Genomic DNA, 15,635 nt, shown 5'->3' with positions numbered 1-15,635 from the left:
ATCTTGCAGTGGGTCCTCTTCCACGTCTTGCTTCCCTCACTCCCCGTGTCTGGGAGATCCCTCCTTTTGGGTGCAGTTTACCTTTTTATTTTTTCTTGCTACAAAGCACTCGGTGTTTAAGATCAAGCCATGGTACACCTGAAGCTAATACAAAATAACACTGAATGTAAACTGTAATTGAAATTTTTTAATTAAAAAAATAATAATAATATGAAAAAATATGCAGCCACGTGGCTCTGTGTGCGTCAGATCCACTAGTGCTACGTGGCATGGCCACCCCATTTTTTAACCTTTCCAGTCCCCTAGCAAGGGACGCTTAAGGTGCCTCGGCGATCACCCTTACCCACGTCCCCTTATGTGAACGTTTCCCCCGATGAATCCCTAGGAGCGGAACTGCTGGGGAAAGGGCTGGAGATTCGGAAACGGGCAATTCTACCCAAGCAGAAGGAGCCTGGATGGAGAGGAGCTGTCTGCCCATTCTCTCCATCCGTCCCTGACCCCGCTCTCCCCTCCCCCTCCCCCTCCCCCTCCAGGAAAACCTTTCAGCTCCTCCTCCGTGTCCCCTTGCAAGACCCAGCTGGGCACCTGGCTTCCTGAGCATCTTCGCTGCCTCCGCGGCAGCCCGCTCCATCCTGCTGCATTATAACAAGACGAGAATCAATGAACTGCTAACTCTATTGCAATAAAGGAGCGAGCCCAACCTTATATAATTCTTTTTAATTGTTTTCTCACATTACAAGGGTTTTTTTTTTTTTTTGCTAAACTTATGCCACCATAAGTTATGTCGTTTAATTTCTCAAAGTGCTAATAATTTAATTGCTTCCTTCCTGCGCACAAAGTGCCTGCACCGCCCTCCCTCCCCGGCGCGGAGATTATAAAACGGAGTTGGCAGGAATACCTAAGAGGGGAGTCTTTTTGGCGGCAGGATTTGATGGGAAGCCGCTTTCTCAGAAGTCAGTGTGTGTGGGGCTGGGAACCTGGCGGAGGACTTCAAAGGACCGTGGGAGGAGGGGCCAAGCCCGCCGCCGCAGGGGGGTTATGATAATCACGGGGTGGAGGGAGGGAAGGGCCTGGGATGAGAGGGGCTGGATGAGGTAGGGAGCAGAGAACACGGAGGGCGAGCGTGCGCCTGTCCTGGAAGGCTGTCAGAGGGCTGGGATCCATCCGCAACAGGAGGCCTTTAGATCAGACTGGAAAATTCCTGAGAGTCAGGGCTGAGGTGCTGAGGGGACCCAGGGCGGGGAGGGGAGGGGAGGTGGCAGCTGGTTACGAGAACTAAGTTTATTGGACCCTTCCTGACACTGTGCTCCTCCCCAGTGTCTCCCCCACCTCTCTGAGGTCGGCGCTGTTATCCCTGCTGTTTCACCGACGAGGAAACTGGGGCAAAGAGGTTAACTTGCCCGAGTCCCTGTGGCTGCTTGGTGGCAGAGCAAGAAGAGTTGGTCTCATTTTTTAGAGAGAGGGGATGGGAAGAAGAAAGAGGAAAGAAACATGTGCAAGAGAAACATCAATCGGTTGCCTCTCACACACCCTCAACTGGGGACCTGGCTTGCAACCCAGGCATGTGCCCTGACTGGGAATCAAACCTGCGACCTTCCAGTTCACAGGCCATTGCTCGATCCACTGAGCCACACCAGCGAGAGCCGGAGCACATGCTTTTATCTGCCACTTGGTAACCCTCTGCCATTGGTCCAGGCTGAATGATGGCTTCATGTCTTATGCCTTGTGTGGCAAGAAGGGGGAAGGTATAAATAAGCCTTGGGACAGGACCAGGGATGAGCTACTCTTTCTTTATGCAAATTTTTTTTCCTGACTTAAACCGCAGTTTCCTTGTATGGCCTGGCAGGGGCAGGGGTGCAGGACAGGCTGCTGGACCGCGGGTCACAACAGCAGGGAGGTTGGACAGGAGTCGCCAGACACTACTCTGTCTCAGTGCCCATCACGTGACTCCCCGGGGAACGTCACGCAGCCCACGCACACAGTGCTGGAGACGCAAGGGCCAAGGCAAGCGCGGTGGCCGTTTCTCGTGGTGAAGAATGCGCCCCGCACAGCGTACAGCTCAGTGACGCCTCCAGGCCTGCTCTGAACTGCGCAGGCCGGCCGTGCACCTGGGGCCCGTCTGCCTCAAGGCTCCTCCCCCTTCCCCTTCCTGGGGAAGATGCTGCCGTTCCCAGCCCCTTCCCCGGATCAGAGTCTGACCCAATGGAGGGAGCTGGAGGGGCCTGGCTTCCTCCGGTTCCAGGGGGTCCTGACACTTGTCCTCCTAGTGTTCAGACACTGACCGCTGGGAGCCACCTCTGCGGCTCCGCTCTGTGCGTCGGCCAGTGGATCGCTGGTCTCTGGGATCTCAGCGGGCTGGAGGGAGTGGCCCGGGGGTCTCTGCCTCGGGGGCCTCTTCCCGGGCAGCCTCCTCAAGGCTTCCGCCACTCGGGGGTCCCCTGCCCACTCCCAGAAGACCTGTGCCCCTTCCCATGCCAGCTGGTCCCCGCGGTGCTGAAACAGTCCCCGGGTCTGCAGCAGCTCCGCATCCTGGAAGGCGTTGGCCGAGGCCTGCTTGCAGTCCAGACCCTCCGAGGGGGTCTGCCAAGGGAGCGACTCGCCCACCAGGGGCTGGAGTGCCCATCCTGGGTGCTCGCGCCGAAGGGCAGCACCCGACAGACCTCAGATCGGATGGGACGGAGTACGATGTGCCTACCCCAACCGCCGCCCGGCCTTTCACAAGGGCAAGAGGGAGGGCGCAGCTCTGGGCCTTTGCCATGACGGGTGTTCACCAGGACCAGGTGGCGTTGGCCGACAGGAGCTTGGGAGGAGGTGTCCTGGCTGATCATATGGGGACATCGCCAGCACAGGTCGGACCCCCAGGGCCTGGGGGGCTCAGATGCGGCACTTTGCACAACACGGGCCCTACGTGGATCTGGGGGTACGGGTCCTGGCGGCACCCAGCTCTGAAGCTCGCCCTCCTGCCTGCTCCCAGCGCTGCACGAGCAGGGCCACGCACCTGCCTTCTGTACCTGGTACCTGGTACCTGGTACCTGGCTGCGTGAGGCCGGCCACCAGGGATGAGCTACTCCTGAAGGTTTCAAGCCAGTGCCTTTCCTCCTTCCCTCCCTCCGCCCGAGGTCTAATGCGTCAGAACTGCCCCGCACCCCACCCCACGCCACCCCTGACTCCCCACAACCCAAGCTCTTAAACGTGGTCTCCAAAGAGTCCACGGTCCCCAGACCCACCCTCAGTACCCAAACTCACCACCACCCTGGGACACTGTTTCCTATGGGGCTTCCACACCTTTGCAAATGCGACTTTTTGAACCTGGAAACTTTTTCTCTCCCCCACGGATGAAATCTCACTCGTCCTAACAAGCCCCCTCCGTGAGGGCTTCCTCCCCACTCGTGCTAGCAGAGACCCCCTCTAAAGCCCCCCCAGACACTCAGAGCACACCCCTTCAGGAGGGAGACCTGCTCTATACTGAGATTACTCAGCTGTCTCCCCTCACCGCTTACGAGCTCTGTGGCTTTGGGAAAGTTACTTAACTTCTCTGAACCCCACGTGTGTGTGATGTGCAATGAGTGAGTAATATGTGGTGAGTTTGGAAACATTCGCTGTTATTTTTGGCTGCCATTGACCATGCATTCCTATCTCCTGGCACAGTGCCTAGCGTGGAACTCAATAAATGAATAAAATAACTAATTAATACATTACCTTCCAACTCCTACCCCCACCCCAGCTCTGAACAGAAATGTTGCCATTTGCTCAAGTTTGAGACCCCAGACGGGGCACCACCTACTGGCTGTCTCCGCTGGCCTGGTGTTTTCTCTGGAAGATGGGGCTCCAGGGGTCCCACGCAAATGAACACCTCGGCCCCACCTGCACTCCGCCCCAGCAGGCGGCAGAGGGCATCCTGGACCAGCAGCCACCGGGCTGGAGCCTTGGCCAGAATGCCCCGCCTCCAGGTGGGGAGAACACAAAGCTTTGTCCCCAGAAGTCCCCTTCCTTTCCACTTTCCTTTCTCCGGCTCTGGTTCCCATGTCCATTATCTGGAAGCAGGAGGCCTCGGTGAGGACTCCCCACCTCCTGCCCCTGCTCTCTGGGATGGGGGTGTCTGGGACAGGCTTCAGGTCTCCAGGGTTCGGTCTACTGAGTCCACCAATGCGACGGAAAATACACCGGGCAGGCGATCAGAGCGGTTCCTGCTCCGACTGCCATTCCTGGCTGTGCAACCTGGGGCAGGTCACCTAACCTCTCTGAGCCCCCAGGTTGTCATATGACAGTACAGAGAGATGTGAGACTCAGCCGTGGGACAGCTGCCTGCCCTGGGAGAGGGGAGAGGGGAGAGGGAGTAGGGCAGGGTCAGGGCCGAATGCCTTTCAGGCCTCCAGGGTCTGAGATCCTGAGCGGACCCAGGAAGGGGCAGGGGTGGGGGATCAGAGCCACCACAGTTACCCTGGCTGCGGAAAGGTGACTGACTTGGAGGGCATGAGCAGACCCCTCCCACCAGGGAGACCCCTGGGACACGGTAGCGCGGGGCTCAGGGCTGCCATCTTTCCCCCTTCAGATGCAGTGGCTGGAACTGGGTTTGAGCAAAAAGCACAACTCATTTGCTAGCAGTGTCTGAGAAGATGAAGTAAGCTTTGCCATTCCTGGAGGGGGCCCGGTGGAAGACCCAAAGTCACCAAGGCTGCCCCGCTCCCCCTTAGGGAGAACACGGTCCTATCAGTGCGTTCCTGGAGTCTCCATCCCGGGCAGGAAACAGCAGAGACCAAGTAGGACCCGACACCCTGAACTCCAAGGGGCCCAGCACAGAAGGACCTTTAGGACCAGCCCCTGCTGAGCAGGGCAGGCGGCTCAGAGCCTCTTCGGGCTAGAACTGGGGACACCCCCTCCAGGAGTGGCTCCCCCACCCTCAACCTCGCCCGGGGTTGCCTTGGGTGCCTTAACCTTGAGTACGAAATATGTTGTCAGTTTTATACCGTTACACTGCCACTCCCCCCCACGGCTAGACAGGAAGCCCCTGGCAGGCAGAGGCCTGTTTCGCACCTCCGCGGACAAACCCCTCCCCCAGCACGCACTCAGCTTCTTCCTCCACTCACAAGCATTTGCTGAGCCCTGGCGTGGGTGCCAGCGACCCAGGCTGGATGCCTGAGGCTCATTTTGGGGAGGTGTCTGCTGCTACATCTCTGACTGGGCCCCCAGCTTTGATCACCCAGGTTCCTGAAAGTAGAATTTCCCCCACTCTATCCCGGCAAGGGCAGCGAGTCCAGCCTATTGAGGAGAAGCCGAAAGCCACGTGCTTATAAATTTCCCTCTTTCCCCCTTCCTCCGGTGGGACAGCCCCGTGGAGAATTCACAGGCAGGGTCTGGAGTGTCAGCCGGAGAGAGAGCAAGCCCAGGCTCCACCGGGGAAATCCCAACACCCAGACCAGGCCCAGGCCCTGGGAAATTCGGTCCAGGCTGCTGGTGCATGCAGGCCTGAGCCGGGCTGGGGCCGAGAGAAGCCTCTCTTCCTCTCACGCCGACCCGAACTTGCTCATTCAGCTTCATGGACAGCAGGCACAGACATCAGGCCTGAGCCCACAGAGCCAAGATTCCAAAAAGAAAATTCCAAGGCAAATATCTCAGGTGTTTTTAGGCTCCCCACGACCCCCAGCTGTGACACCCCGGAGCTTTCATGCACCTGACCTGTGTTTCCCTGACTCTCGCCTTTGGTCCCAACACCCTGAGCCTGGGATACTCCCCACAGCCCCGCACCCAAATCCTACCCACTGCCGTGCCAGCTCCACACCACCTCCTCCAAGAAGTCCTCCCCAATCCTCCCAGGAAGGAAGGTCTCTCTCGCCTTTGACGACCCAAGTTCAGGCGGTGATCGGGACTTTGGCTTCTGAAATCAATCAAGCCTGGGTGCATAGGCTGGCTCTGCCAAGGTCCCTCCCCCCGCTGAGCCTGTGCGTTCCCACCGATAATAAGAGGATAACGACAGTACCTCTCTAGCCTCCCACGGCCCTTGGAGAGGATTAGGTGATTTTATACAGGCACAGGGCTCAGAACAGTGCCTGACACCTAGCGCACTTTGTGGGTGACTTCTGTCTTACTCATAGCCTTCTCCTCAGAGCCGAGAATGTCAACCTTCCCCACCAGCGGGTAAGCTCAACCCCAAAAAGGCACTCCACGAACGTGTGTTGAATGAACATGTGAATGAATGAACAAATGAAGAGGGACTGGGGCGGCACCGCAGGGATAAGCTTTCGAAAGACGTGCTGTCGGTGCTGCCCAGGATGGTCTCCTGGGGTTGACTTCAGGGGTGGCCCTTCCCCCCTTGGCCAGCACCGCCCAGGTGCAGGGGCTTCTGGGAGACGCACCAGGTCTTCCGCTCACATCTCTGACTCAGCTGCTCTTCAAGGCAGGTTCCCCGCGTGTCTCCCCGGCTGCCTCCTCCACATGCGGGCAGGAAGGAAGGGGGAGCACGAAGCAGGCTGGTTAAACCCTTTCGTTGTTGGCGTCGGAGGGCAGGCCGGAGCCAGCGCCGGCGGCACGGAGGCTGCGCCCGCCCTGGCATGTGCTGTCCCTTCCCGCCCTGTGGACTGGGGTCCAGAGTCTGTGGCGATGGGCAGGGCTCTCCCCTGAGGATTCACGGACCTCCTCCTGCGTCTCATTCAGAAGTCAGGCTGCAGGGAGGCGAGACCTCAGTGTGTCTGGAGCCCCCTTCTCTCCTCCTACGGGTCTCCCCCCCACCACCACCCCCCAGGGCCCTGGGAGGAAGCAGGCCACTGGAGCCAGAGGCCATGCCACACGGAAGCACACCCCAAAGCCCCTGCCTCTTTGTCACTTAACTCCACCCCACCTCCCAGCCGTCCTGACCGGGGGTGGGACACCTCCAAAGGTCCCTCTCAGCCCCCCGGGGAAGGGTTCCTGCCAGGAAGATGGGTCCTGGGCTGCCTTTGCCACTGACTTGCCCAGACATACCTGGGCCCTGCCTAACCGTCCACATGGACGCTGGCTGCGTGTGCAGCAGGCCCCCCACCTCCGCTCCGGAGCAGGCCCCGGCGGGCGCTCTCTGCGAAGGCCAGGGAGGGCGTCTGCAGGCTCCGTGAGTCACACCGTCGCTCTTGCTGTTGCAGCGCGAAAACAACCATAGACGATGTGTAAACAAAACGCATGACTGTGTGCCAATAAAACTATTTATGAACACTAAAATGTGAATTCCTTAGGTTTTTCATGATATAAAATTTTTTTTTCAATCATTGCAAAAGGTAAGAACCCTTGGTAGCTTGCAGGCCACACAGAAACAGACCCCAGGCCTGACGTGGCCCACAGGCCGTGGTTGCCCGAGCCTCGCTTTGGCAGGGTGTCCAAAGTTTTGGTGTCTCTGGGCCACACTGGAAGAAGATGAGTTGTCTTGGACCACGCATTAAATACATTGCAACATGGAATCACACACCAAAAAAATCTCATCATGTTTTAAGTAAATTTGCGATGCTGTGTTGGGCCGCATTCATAGCCACCCTGAGCGGCGTGTGGCCCGCAGGCCGCCGGCCAGACGCCCCTGCTGCAGAGGCTCCAGCGCCCACCCATCCAGAGAGCACCCCCCGGGCACAGACTCCGTACCAGGGGCTGCACGAAGCAGCTGCCTTCCATTCAGCCTCAGCAGGCAGGCTGCAAGGCCCTGACTGTTGGAGGGCAGGCTGGGTACCACGGAGGCGAGTACAGAAAAGGAGGGAGCCGCCCAGCCTGCCCCCGAAAAACTTCTAATCCAGCGCTGGATGAGGGGCAGGGGAGATCCAGAACAAGTCTGCGGAGGATGCTAATGCAAGGTCAAGGAAGAATGACGGAGAGACACCTTACCTCGTCCGGTGAATAAGGAAGTTCTATGTGACTTGCACTGAGAAAGCTGAGGGAGAGTAGGCAGCTCCCTGGTGGGATAAGTGTATCAAAGAAGATTTGGGGGAAGGAATGGCATTAGCAACAGAATGAAAGGAAAAGGATTTTCGGAACTAAAGCTGCCACCCGTGGTCTCTGTGCCACCCGTGGTCTCTGTGCCACCCGTGAAAGGGAGCCCTCTCTGGCTTTTGCACGAATCACTGAGGACATGTAGCTTCTCCCCACCCCACCCCACCCCCACAATCCCGTGGCCGGAAGACAGGTCCCACGGGAAGGGGATGGAGCCTGACTCGTTGCTGAGCCTCTGGGCCCCGAGAACAAGTTTTCGCACCACGCATGTTTCAGAAAACGCTCGCTGACACTGAGCTGAAGTTGGGGTCAGGACCAAAGCGGACAAAGAAGATTTCCAATGCAAAGCGGGTCACGGAGACGGCGGTCTTCCTCTCTCTGTGCAGCTCCCCAGGCCCCAGAAAGATGTCGCCCACAGAATGCGCCGGCTGTCTTAGGCACAACCTTAGAGTCTCTCAGAGGGGATTCCTCATTCTGGAGAAGTTACTGAGCCTCCTAACTTCTTGGCAATGAGAAGCAATGACTATTGTGACCTGTGTATACACACCAACATGGGATCCACAACCCTTCCGCTCTCGACAGCCTCCTCCTCCTGCCTTTTAACTAGACCCTCCCACTTCCCTGCCAGAGAAGGTGGGGCCCTTGTGCCTAGAAGCTTAGACATCCAACAGCCACTGCAGACTAGACCCTGGGGGCCTCGAAGCCACCTCCCATAAATCCTAATGGGCTTGGCCACCAACACCCAGCATACGACAGAGGCCACTGCCTCCAAGCCGGCACCCCAGAACCATGGCTGAGCAGTTGTGTAGGCTTCCCCAGGATTGTAGCAACTCGCAGAAGAAGGCCAGCGGGATAGTCAGCACGGGCCAAAAAGAGCTCTCCGCCCCCGCCCCCAGGGAACCTGCTTTCTCCTCACCTGGCATCCACGCCTAACCGATCTCCCCGAGAGGAGTTCTCAGGTCACTGGGACTCAGCCCCCCTCCTGCCTTGGGTGCCTTTGGTCCCGAAGCCAGCCCAGCACTGCCCACAAGACCTGACACCGCATCCAAACATCAGCCCCACACACTGAAGGCAGGAGAAGCCAAAACTGGAGGAGGCAGTGAAGTGAGGATGTGCAAGGGGAAGGGGCGGCCACAGAGACCCGCGTGTGTGTGCACACTCATGCACAGAGAGAGGTTTAAAGGAGGGTGTTCCTGGTAACTCAGCATGACAACACGGTATCTCTAGTCCCTTCACTCCTACAAGGTAACCGAAAGCAGGAACCCAGGGAGATCCTACCCGCCCCCCCCCCCCCATTGCACGGATGAGGGAACGGAGGCTCATCCAGGTCACGAAGTTGCTCAGAGGCACAAGCGGGATCTGGGCCTGGGCCTGTCTCTCAAAACCCACGCCAGGTAACCCCAGTCAGACTCGGGCCTCCACCCAAGTAGAGGCACCAATTTTTACGAGACACACTTTGGCAATGGTCATCAGGATGAAAATCCTGCCTGGACACCCTCTCATGTATTCAATGGTTTCTATTGTCTTTATTTTTAATGGTATGGGAGGTGAGGGAGTGAAGACAGCCATCCTAATATATCCAGAACAACTTCCAGAAGTTCCCGTCCAGCTGCATACATTGCTTCCTGACCGACGTGTTCTCCGGTGAAGCGAGGCTCTGTCGGGATGAAGTTCCTTTGGCGCTTGATCTGTTCAAGCCACAGAGCTCTCGGTTCCGCACCATTTGTGTAAGCAAAGGAGAAGGAGCTGATGCATGCGTGTGAGATCTGTAATTGTGGTGTAAACATATATGGTCTGTGGCACCAGCCATGCACACGGCTTTGAATGATCTTGGCTGCCTCTAGGAAGTTCCAATAAAACCAGACATCACGAAACAGCTTCTGAATTTTATACCATGCTCGAGAGGCTCACCTTTCTCAAATCAAGAAACGTTTCCCCAAGAAACGTTTCCCAACATTTACAACCGTGTTTTCAGCAAAAGCAACACAAAGTGTGCATTCCATGGCTTCTGCTCTGCGGACAGAGCTGGGGAAAGAAAGACAAAGGCCTGGCTGCCACCTCGCAGCAAGGCAGAGAAAACTACGGAACCAAATACAGTGTGAAATCTGCCCAGTGAGATCCGCACACAGTAAGAATCCAGCCTGGGAAGCTGCACAAGATCAGAGCGAGGGAACTAAGTAGAAAAGTAACTGGATCCCTGGCTGGCATAGCTCAGTGGATTGAGCGCGGGCTGCGAACCAAAGTGTCGCAGGTTCGATTCCCAGTCAGGGCACATGCCTGTGTTGCAGGCCATGACCCCTAGCAACCGCACATTGATGTTTCTCTCTCTCTCTCTTTCTCCCTCCCTTCCCTCTCTAAAAATAAATACATAAAATATTTTTTAAAAAAAGATACAGACGATATATCTACAATCCTTTAAAAAAAAAGGAAAGAAAAGTAACTGGGTACCAAATGGGGAGGTGGTGGGAGGAGCCCCAGAGGCCAAGCCCCTCCAAACATGGGTTTGCCCCGGCGTTGGGGGGAAGCAGGAGACACTGAAAGAGAGAGGAGCCAATGTATGCCTGGCCTTGAGATGCACCAGTGAGTTTAAGTAGGGAAGATCCAGGCCCTCACGCATCGCTGGAACTTGCGGGGTCCCTTCCCCAGTCTGACACTCGGTTCCTTTGTCTACAGAATGCAGGGTTTGGCCCAGAAAGATCTCCAGGTGCCTCACAGCTCTAATATTCTCCGAGCTGATGGCTGCAGCCTTCTGCAAACGTGCATAAAATAGATTAGTTCCAGCAGTAGTAAAAACAAAACTGAAAATCAGATTTATCATTTTAATTAAATATACTTTACATTCTCAATTTCTAGGGAGCAAAATGCTCCACCACCACCCCCACCCCCCTTCAGTGTTCCCTTTGCGGGAGACATTCATGTCTGATGTGCAATTTAAGAAAATGCCGAACCACCCCCTAAGAAGACACACAATTAACAAGACCCTAACTGGTATTTCTTAACAGGAAAGTGGGACTTGTAGACAGGGGGGTGGTGTGGGGTGGGGGAAGAACATAAAAAGGAAATGTCAGGGAGGAGAAGGTCAGGTGGGGTCAGGACACCAGAGGACCGGGGACCAGGCTGGTAAGAACATGTGCTTTTGTCTCCACTTGGCTCTCAGAAGCAGCTGCCGGGGAGAGGAGTGGAGCCCGGGAAAAGGGAATCTGCAAGTAGTTCGGTCCCGTCTACTCCCCCACCCCTGGGTGACACAAGGCAAATTGCTCTCCGCACTTTAGAGTGCTGGGCTATAAAATGTGACTAAAAATATCTACTTGGAGGAATATGGGGAGAGTATAATCAGATAACATTATCTGCAGAAACTAAGGAAAACCACCAAGTGTAAAGCGTGCGTGCAAACACCGTAATTCGGAAACTACAGCGGGGATCCGGAATGCCTGGTCCTCCTCTGGTCAGGAATTGTGTCCCCTGGGCAAAGTCCTTGCTTTCCGCCACGCTCTTCTCCGCCCAGGAGCTTGGTCTCCGTGGAGTGGAAAGAAAGCAGCATCTTCCCCCGGGAGAAGCATCCGTTTCCTGGGCTCCGGGCTCCATGGCCCCAGACCGTAAATTAACACCCGTGGCTGTAAATTACCCGATAAATCTGGGCTGGGGTCGCCAGCAAGATGGATGAGAATCAACAGGAGAAATAAATCCACAGCCACAGCTCCCCAGAGAAAGCCCTAGAGCCTTGGGGACAGTTGGAGGTTGATTGTGGGGAAGGGACAGACAGGGACAAAAGCGGGGAAAGAGTTTCTGTTTTGCTGGGGACGGGGGAAGGGGGAGCAAACTCAGAAGAAAAAAACAAAACAAAACAGGAATTCCCGCCCCCACCACCCTTTCCTGAAAAAAGAGTCCAGGATGAGTCAAGTTCCCAGGCTTCTGCCAGCCCAGGGTTCCCTGCGCCCGCCCAAGGGAGCTGGGCCATCGCTGGATCGCCCATTATCCGTGATGACAAAAGCAAATATAGACACTCTCAGAGAACTGAGGGAGATTAAGTGGAATAAACGGGCGTTTAATCTGTAAAGAAAGAAATCACCTTCCCTTGGCAGAGCCCCTCCCAGGGGGGGCCGTGGTCCTCATAATTCAAACCCGCACTTAATTAAAACACGGAGCATCCTGGACTCGGCCCAACTGGCACCGATTCCCTTGTCATCCTTCAGTCCACTGACACTTGTCCGTGTGTCACTCGTCAAAAGAAAGGAGAAACTTTCCAAAAGGAAAACAGAAGCTTCTATCCTGCCGCTTTCAGAGAGGCCCTGTCCTTGGGCCGGGGTGCTCCGTCTAGAAGCAGAGGGTCGGAATCCGAACCGATGGGGGAAGAGACAGAACAGGGCGGGGTGGCTCTGCATTTGGGGTGGGTCCTGGAGGCGGCCAACACGAAACGCCGAAGTCGCCAGCACCCTCGAAAAATAAAAGTCACTTTCCTCGGGGGCACCCTTGGTCTCTCTTTGGCCTCCGACTCTATTCCCAGCTTCAAGCTCAACCTTTCCTCCTGCAACAATATTCCAGAAGCAAGGAGGACACGTTCGCTCAGCCTTGTTTAAAAATATTTTAAGCCCCTGGCTGGCGTAGCTCAGTGGATTGAACGTAGGCTGCGAACCAAAGTGTCGCAGGTTCGATTCCCAGTCAGGGCACATGCCTGGGTTGCAGGCCACAACCCCCAGCAACCGCACATTGATGTTTCTCTCTCTCTCTCTCTTCCTCTTTCTCCCTCCCGTCCCTCTCTAAAAATAAATAAATAAAATCTTTTTAAAAAATTAAAAAATATTTCAGCACTCCTCATTGGGTTTCTGACAAGTTCCTGTACAGCCCCCTCAAAGGCGACTCCCCGGGAGGAATCGGAAGATCTGCCCAAGGACTGGCTTGGCCAATCGGTGTCGTTGTGTCCACTGCTCTGCCCCTGAGAATATCACAGCTGCCACCGCTGATGAGGGAGCCACAACCCCGACCTCGAAATCCTGCCTGCTGGCTCCAGCTGTAGCAGGACATGCCTGGGGAGTCAGGCTGGGGGAATCGTCTCCTCCTGGTTCTTGACGATGCCCCACCCCACAACACTAAGGAAAGAGAGGCCCAGTCTCCACCCAAGGCCGAATCTCTCCATTGTTTCTCCTGAGACAGCTCTCCTCTGCCGGGGTGCCCTCTGGAGCCGAGCAGGACCCCTGCTTTCCCGTACCTTCCCTTTCTAGCCCGACAGGCTCCTTGGCCAGCTGCCTAGAGGGAGGGACCCCTTTTCCGTGGAGTCTCCAGGGAGATCTGGGGCGAGGTGGAAGGCGGAGAGGAATAAAGGAGACTGATGTCCCCCCCTCCTCCCAAGCACATTCTCCGAAAGTGGCACCTTTCCACCCATTTTCAAGGCAATGATGTTGACAAAGTCTGTGATCTTGCAGAGCCGTCTGTGACAAAAGACCTAGAGCAGGGGTTCTTCACCGTCCTGCTCTGGGATGACCCCGATGGACCTGCATCCCAGCAGACGCACAGACGCACGCACTGACTGATGCAGGCGGTTGTCTCGGGAAGCCACACATCCGTGGTGCCTGGGTTCAGACCCCCGGCAGTTTGGAGGAGGCGATGTGAAGGTGGGGCTGCGAGACAAGGTCAAAAAGAAGTTCAAGGACCGCACTTTTTTTTCTCGGCGGTCCTGACTCACCGGCTGGGTGGGAAGACCCCCCCGTGTTCCCCCATCCCCACCCCCTGACCCCGCTCTCCGGCTCACTCCCGTGGGAGAAGTCCAGCCTGGCAGACACTAAAGGATTATGGGGGGCGCTACTTAACCCTGTCGTCTCGTCCATCTGGCCTTACCAACCCGCCCCTCCGTTGCCCTCTGAGCCCCACCCCTTAAGCCTTGGGACTCTTAGCTCTTCCAGACATTGAGGAAGCCAGGCCCTCGGAGACGTGTCTGTCCTCCCTCACAGTCAGGCCTGCAGGTCACCCCGCCCCCTGCCGCTGCCTTACCCGAAGGCCCCCAGGGAGAGCCTGCTTCCCTAAGGCTTCTCAGTCTGATCCAAGTGCCTCAGTGAGCTTCCCCTTCCTCCACCTCCCCGAGCTGAGCCCTAGGCTGCCTTGGCGTGAGCATCTGCACTTCTAAAACCCACACTTACACTTTATAATTTAGACTCCTGGGAAACGGGTTAGGGTCCAGCTCCAATATACCAGAGGAAAGGCACATTGACCAATGCAGCCCCCACCTCGGGTGCGATGCGGGTGTCAGGCAGTGTGTTGTGTGTGTCCAGGGGACCCTGTGAGCGTCCTGAATCCCGGCGTGTCCGTGTGTACTCGTGTGTACTCTCTGGCTCAGGCTTGTGCGCCATCTGGCTTGCCCCGAGTTCCCTCAAAATGCACCTGGGAGTCTGTTTGAGGCGTCCTCAGTCTGTGGAGCGGACCCTCGGGGCCGAGGAGTGTTTTGAAGGCCTCGGTTTTCTCTTTTGTAAAATGGGGCTGACCCCTCACAGGACTGCTGCGCAGGCCACGCGAGTGACCATGGGGCCAGTCCCTGCAACAGCGCAAGGCAAGTGAATGGTGGTTCTCGTGACGTGACTCCCGACAGAAGGCTCCAGCCTCTCGTTCCTTCCTTTCCCGACGGCCCAGAGCCCTGGAAGACACTGGGCATTCCCCCTGCAGGCCTCCCTGTTCCGAGTCTGGATGTTGCTGAAGGGAGGTCCGGCGACGACGGCAGCTTTGGTACCTTCTCTCACTCAGCAGCACGCTGAGCCAGAGGAGGAAGAGGAGGTCCCTAAATGGGGAGTGAGGTGGAGCAGTTACCCACCCCCCCCCCCCGTGGGGCCAGGAGCTCTCCATAAAAGGTAAGAACTCAGAACCAGCTGGGAACCCCTAGAGAGTCCCCAACTGGAGCACCTGTTCTGGGACCCACCAGAATTGCCTTCGTTGTCATGAAGCCGGCATCCGAGCTGCCTCCCGGAAGAACCCTCTGTCCTCCTCCCCCACTCCTCTTGGCCCCGAGACACAAGCTCCTCCCTAAACGGGTTCCATTCAGCCCCAAACTGGGATCTGCTCGGGCTTGTCTCCCCTCCCTCGGGCAGGGTTCCTGCTAAGCTCCATTAGTTTTGTCTTTATTGTACTTATTCACCACACAGGTATTTCATGGGACCCTCATAAGCAAGAAGCAGGCTAGGGGAAGGATTACAGAGGCAAATGAGATCTCTGGGCCCTGGAGAACTCTTCTTACTTAGGGGTGACAATATCCTGAGGCAGAATAAGAGATATTCTGCCAGAGACCTAGTGAATTAAAGATATTCACCGGAGATATAGGCAAGAATGTGGTGGGTCCTTAAGGGGCTGATTCAGGCTATTAGGAAGGCTTCCCGGAGAAGAGAGGCAGTAGACATGAGCCTTAAAAAATATTTCAGCAGCAAAAAGAAGGAAATTGAATTTCATTTTCCCAGAATGATCTCGTGGAATGAGCCCGAGAAGGGGCTAGAGGTTGGGTGTTCCGGTCCCTGCTTGGACGCTGACCGGCTGAAAGAACTCGCATGTGTCTTTTCCTTCTCCAAGCAGGCAGGAAGCAAAGTCAGGCTCTCCCCGAAGAAGTGCATAGACCTTAGACCCAGAGGATTGTCTCCAAAAAAAGGCCTGGGGGGACTTCATGTCCTATGTGTCCCCAGGGCTGCAGACTAAGCAGCCCAACTCCCAAGTGCTTGTCTTGG

Source organism: Phyllostomus hastatus, unplaced genomic scaffold (assembly GCF_019186645.2).
Source record: "Phyllostomus hastatus isolate PE091 unplaced genomic scaffold, TTU_PhHast_1.1 phas_contig_210, whole genome shotgun sequence".
Taxonomy (NCBI): Eukaryota; Metazoa; Chordata; class Mammalia; order Chiroptera; family Phyllostomidae; genus Phyllostomus; species Phyllostomus hastatus.
The sequence above is the reverse complement of the archived record's forward strand: the minus strand, read 5'-3'. Positions refer to the sequence as shown.